Below are 6,150 nucleotides of genomic sequence, written 5' to 3' on the forward strand. Positions count from 1 at the left end.
GGTCTCCAATGAGCTTGCCCTAATTTCCCCTGGTGTTGTCTGGTCTAAGCTTTTTCTTTTTTCTGTCTAGTTGAGCGCCGCGGTTTTGGATTTTGGTGGAGCTGCTTGATACCACAGCTCATATTTGTCAGGAGGGCACTGAGTCCCAGCCACAGACACCACTGACAGCCCCCCCCCCACACTTAAAAGAAAACCTCTCATCTTTCTTCCATATCTCTAGTGCACTTGGGAGACAACAAAATTGGTTTCTTTTTAGCACAAGACATTTCTTGATTGTAATAAGGATTGGTGTATATAACTCATTAACATTTATTAAATTATGAAACAACATATTAAGATTAGCAATGGCCTTAACCGTAAGAATCACTTAAAAGCATAGCTTCAGATAATCGGTTTCGCCACTTAAGTTAGTGTGAGAGATGAAAAGATTAGCAGGTTAGCAGCTTCCTAATGCAATCTTTGATCTTAATCGAATTGCTCCTTCCCATGCAGCAGTCACTTTAACCCAGCTGGCGTTTAAACCCGGCTGAGCTTCCGCGCTTTTGCCGTGCCTGTCTGTCAAGCCCCTGGCGCTGACATTCTCCTATCCAAGCTAGTCGGGCGGATCATTTGTGAAATTGGCTGAAACGAGCCGCACGAGTTCCAGAAATGTGGGCTGTTGCTCTGTGGACAGACAGCCTCTAAACAGCTAAACAGCCCAGAAAACCAGCAGCTGGAGCCTTTTGCTGATGCTCCTCAAAGCATATCAGCTCCTTTGGTGTCTTCACCTTTGTTGATGTAACACCATCCAGTCATTGGCTGTGGAGGAGATTCCCAGGTGAAGAAGAACATGTGACTGGGGGCTGGTTTAACAGAGGCTTGGGCTACGTGGTACTTTCAGGAATGCCCCCCCCCCCCCAATGTCAGCGCTGTGCTTAGAAGTATCTTGTGTCACTCCAGGACCCAAGAGCATGCTTGTCCTATGCTCTCTCACACGTGTTCTTTGTATGGGTCATACCTGGACTCCACATCTGCATTCACTCACTTGTCCCTGAAAACCACCCACCGAAACATGCTTTCTCGTTTTTCGGGTGGACTGGCTTACAGATATTAGGCCAATAGACAATGTGCACCATCACCAAGGCTACATGTTATGAATTGCCTAATATCTGTAAGCCAGATATCTGTAAGCCAGATATTTTGTCGTTTGGCTCTCATCGGAGGCGGTCGCACTTCTTACCCTCTCCCTCCCCTTATCTTCCCTGCTTCGCTCCTCTCGTCTCGTCTAGTCTACTGTCTTATACTGTGTCTGTGAAGAGACTCTCTCAGCCCTGCTCTCCAAACTACGAAAAATTATGGATTTGATCAGCTGGTCTCTCAACGCAATTGACACCATCTTCTCGACGAGAAGCCTAGGGTCGGGGGAACCTGACTGTCCTGCAGGAACGTACGCAGCGGGCTACACGATGGACGGATGGGAGCGGTGGAGGGTCGTGTGCCTGGCAGCTCTTTCCGTGGAGGACATTGAAGACATTTACTTATTCGGAACCATGATTACAGGTATTATGCTGATTGGATTAGGCATTGCCCTGGTTTATCAAAGATTGAAGAAGACGGTGACAGCCTCTCAAAGCCCCACTAGGCTGGCCGGAATGATTGATGGAGTGGGCAGAGCTGTTAGCACTCAGACTGTGCAGATGGATCGCAAACTGGATAACATCGTGGAGAAGCTAACAGCTTTGCAAAAATTATTGGATGGCGGAGATCAGCGTGGACATTAGAGGAGCTGGAAATTTCAGCTCCCCGCATGGAAACCCAAACAACCTTATTCTATCAAGTATTTGGCTCCCCCATATCAGCACTGGCCTTGGCCAAGGCTGCTGCTGGAACTAACAACTCCCCCAGAAGAACAAGGCAGTGAGACTCTCTTGCATTCCTCTCCCCCAATCCCAAGGACTTACCCTCACCCCATCCCACGCCTCCGCCGCTTCATACCCCCAGCGTGAACAGGCGGGTCTGACCAGCGCCGTTTCTATGGCAGCAGGACCGGATGGCTGTCTGTCTCTGCTGGGTCACCTCCACACCCCCTTCCGCTACCCGTTGCAAGTCGTGTCATTTTTATGTAAGGTGTAGTGCCCATGTGCTTATGTTGCTGAGGTGTTTTTTTCGGTTCCCACAATGTACTCCCTACTGGAGTGCATTCTGGGGGGTGTTTTTTTATTCTCCTCCTCTCCCACCATGTTATCTTGTTTCTATTCTTCTCACTTCCCCTGTCTCCCGGCCGGTCTTCCCCCTACTGTGATGACTGTGTATATGTAAGGTCGGTTGATGGCCTGCTCTTCACCGGTACTTGTGACTGGTGCCATGGTATATTGCATCAGCAATAAAGGGTTCCGATGATGATGATGATGAATTGGGGAGCTGGTGGGCAGCAGCGTCACACACATCTCTTGCCTTTCATCCTTTCATACTTCTGGGACTATATTTCCCCCAAAGTTTTTGTTGCTACTCCATCTGCCCATTCATGTACTCTTTCATTGCACTTGGGTGGACGTCTCAGACGGTGTCCTGATTTAGCTGTAGTGTAGAACCCGTTCATGCTTTGTTTGGTTTAAAGTAGAGGGCTTAATGATGTTTTGACGTGGCCAGTAACATTCCTGAACCCCTTTTAATGACTGCATGTTTTCCTTCTGGCAGTTAATTTCACACATACACCCTATCCCAAGCATTAAAATGTCTCTTTGAAGGGGAAAAAAGAAACCCAAGATGGATATCGACAGGTTGATCCTAAATTTGCCTGCATACTTTGAAGGAACCAGTTGCACTTCCCTAACAGAAAATCCGACCTGCCTGTCTGCTCCTATTACTGTTTATGTTATTTAGAGATTTGAGGAAATCATGTGTGAAGAAGGGCTGGCTTATTTTGGGCAATAACTCACCTGAGACTTTCCAACTAGTAGACGCTACAGTTTAGGAAGTTTCAACAGTGCCCTGCTCTGCACTCCCAATCCTACCCCTCATTTACCTACACCAGTCTGTTCCTATCAAGCTATTTATAATTTAATATGCCTAAGCAAACTCCTTTACCTCTGGATGGCAAAAGCCCACACGTGAGAAGGGAACAATGGTCCTCCTTTTCTTGGACGCTGATGTGACCTTTCTGAGTCCTGGATATCAGCCCAGCATCTAAATCCCAGGCGTAAATCTCGGGAATAAAATCCCGTGTGTAAATCCTGTTTAGAAGTACAACTTTAGGGTCTAGTCGGGCGAGCAGGACAGGCGGCTGAGTGGATTAATCTACCCCACCTCCAGGTCTAGAGTCTGGCCCAAATGGCTGGTCTCTCATGCCAGATCATGTGTGGCCAGGATGTGAACCAATTACCACTTAGTCTGGTGGCCCAGGGCCGGGCTTGCTGGACCTTCCTGTGTTGGCCAAATGCCTTTGTGCCTCCTCCAGCCACCCTGGACTGGTACCCTAGAGGATTATAACAGCTATACCTTGGTCCAAGTTCCCCAACCCATATTAACGGTCAGGTTTATAGCCTTTCATAATTATATGCATTAGGCTTGGATCGGGACCAACACCCCAACCTAGAGGAGCATTAATGGTGCCAGCAGAGTCGTGTTTGTTGCTGCCTGCTACAAATACACATGGGACCATGAATTAAAGCTACGACTGAAAGTGAGAAGAACTATTCCAATTTACTGTTAGTGTGATCGCAAGTGACGAGGAGGCTGCTTGTTGAAATCGGGATAGGAATCAGGATAGGAATCAGGATAGGAATCAAGATAGGAATCAGGATAGGAATCAGGATAGGAATCAGTTGTCCTGCCAAAAAAGACAGATATTTAGATAGCTAAACACTTATTTAGACTTGAAACTAATTAAAACATTTAGCTATATGAATGGTTAGTGCCATGTTACTTTTGAAAAAAGATTAATCAAACAAGTAGCATCAGCTAATTAAATCATACTTTAACACCACATGAAAATACTAAGGTATTCCAGTGAGAGCACAATATATATATATATATATATATATATATATATATATATATATATATATATATATATATATATATATATATATATATATATATATTACATACACACATTTTTATATATATAATGCACAAAAAATATATTGTGTTGGTGCTAAAATAATGGTGCCCACTAATTGCAGTGCTAAAAGCATATATTTTTTCACTGTCTTTTAACAGTGTAGCTTTCAAAATATATCTCATACATATTGATAGCATGGAAGAAATCTTGGTCCAATAAATTAATATAAGTTTTGCTGCTTTGCACAGTTATACATTTTTGGTAAACATTTTATACACAGGGAGTGTTTTAATTGTTAACTTGGAATTGCTTTTTAGGGTGTAATAAATCTTAGCAAAGTGTCAGTGAGAAACAGTTTTCGCCAGGCTCTTTTAAAGGCAATAATTACAGCCATCTGATGATAATGCGATGTATTCTGAAACATATGACTCATTACTTTGCACCCAGTGGAGGGGGGTGTTCGCACTGTGTTTAACTTCAGCTAATATACATACAAATGAGCTGAAGTAATTCAACCAGAGGAGAGAAAAACACAATTAGGCTTCTTTATTCATTATTTAAGGAACTTTCTTGAGACATTTCCCAAAACTGGTTGAGTTAGCCAAGTTTACGCTCTTAAAATTACAGTTTTTATTTTTAAGTGGGATGCTAAGAGAAGTAACTAGTTAGCTTGTCTATAGCAACCGCACTACGCATGTTATGGAAATGTATCCAAGCATTTTGCCGTTTCTGGCCGAGTCGGACATTGTTCAATGTAGAAAAACATGTATACTTCTTCCTTACACCGATTCAGTTACATTAACTTGTTTGACTTAATTAGCTTTTTGTGAAACCATGGAACAATCTGGGGAGACTCACTTCCTTTCCTGTTCATTTTGTCAAGCATCATTCATCAAATAGGAGTTATGTTTTTTTTTTTTTTTTTACTTTGGCACATGATACTGAACCAACCAATCATGTTAAACGCAGTACTTGTAACATACCTATAAAGATGCATTGCTGAGTGTCACGTTCAGTGAAGTCCACCCCCCAAAAAACCCCCAGAGCTAATGAGTTCAAAGAGGAAAACAACACAACCGAAAATGCTGACCCTGAATAGCATTATTAAAAAACTTAACGGAACACCTCTAGATTCTGCTTATGTTTGTAGTAGGACAGAGACACACTCTCAAACCCCCGAATGCTGTTCGCATAGCAGCAGAGCTATAGTTACTCTGTGACTTGTCCTAACTGTTAAAGGTTGTGTGGTAGCCTGGATTTTCTATTTTGTGGAAATGCCACTATCCAAGGTGCCTCATAGTTGGCCAACAGCAACCACAGCAGGAGTACGGACCTCACTGGGTGAGGGCATTCACATCACCATTGTCTGCATCAGAGTCCACCTGATTGGCTGGGCCCAGGTAACATGGCTCCCGTGTCTCCTTCCAGGAACTTCAAACTGAGTCGGAGTGGCTGGGGGGGGCTTTCTTCAGCTGCCTCATGATTCTAGTTTTAACTGGAAAACCCCATTCTTCACTGGCGCCTTCCTCCGCAGGCAAAGCTAACGCTCGGCTCTCCCCAAACACAGCTTAGATGGCCGGGCAGCAGAGTAAAGGCGTATACATTACAGATGGCTGCCTTAGCTTCATCTCAAAGGACACCTTTGCGAATGGAAACGGCAGTAAACTGACCACAAGAAAAATACATCACACGATCATAGTAAATATGAAGGGAGAAGGTCAAATTAGAATTTTTCAGCATTAATGGCGAGACGTTTGGGAGAATTACAGAGGTGGAGTTGACAAAAGCATATGTTTTGGAAATAGATTTTAATGCCAATGCTGGGAGCCAGCTGCCTAACGTATCCCCCGCCCCCCCATACAACACAAACACACGCACACACACACACACACAGAGCTGGTGGAAACTGTTTGAAGTTAATCTTGTGTACCACAGCATTTCTAGGATTATCAGAAATTAAACCGTTTAAAACACTCGAAACTGTTTATATTCACGACATGTTTTTTTCTCCTGTATACAAAGAGGAGATCCAGATACTTGAATTACAGCGTGTGACGTGGTCATCGCTTTCACAAAACGTATGTGGAAATACAACACAGATTCTGAAT

The sequence above is a fragment of the Brienomyrus brachyistius genome, chromosome 1 (genome assembly GCF_023856365.1).
Source record: "Brienomyrus brachyistius isolate T26 chromosome 1, BBRACH_0.4, whole genome shotgun sequence".
NCBI lineage: Eukaryota > Metazoa > Chordata > Actinopteri > Osteoglossiformes > Mormyridae > Brienomyrus > Brienomyrus brachyistius.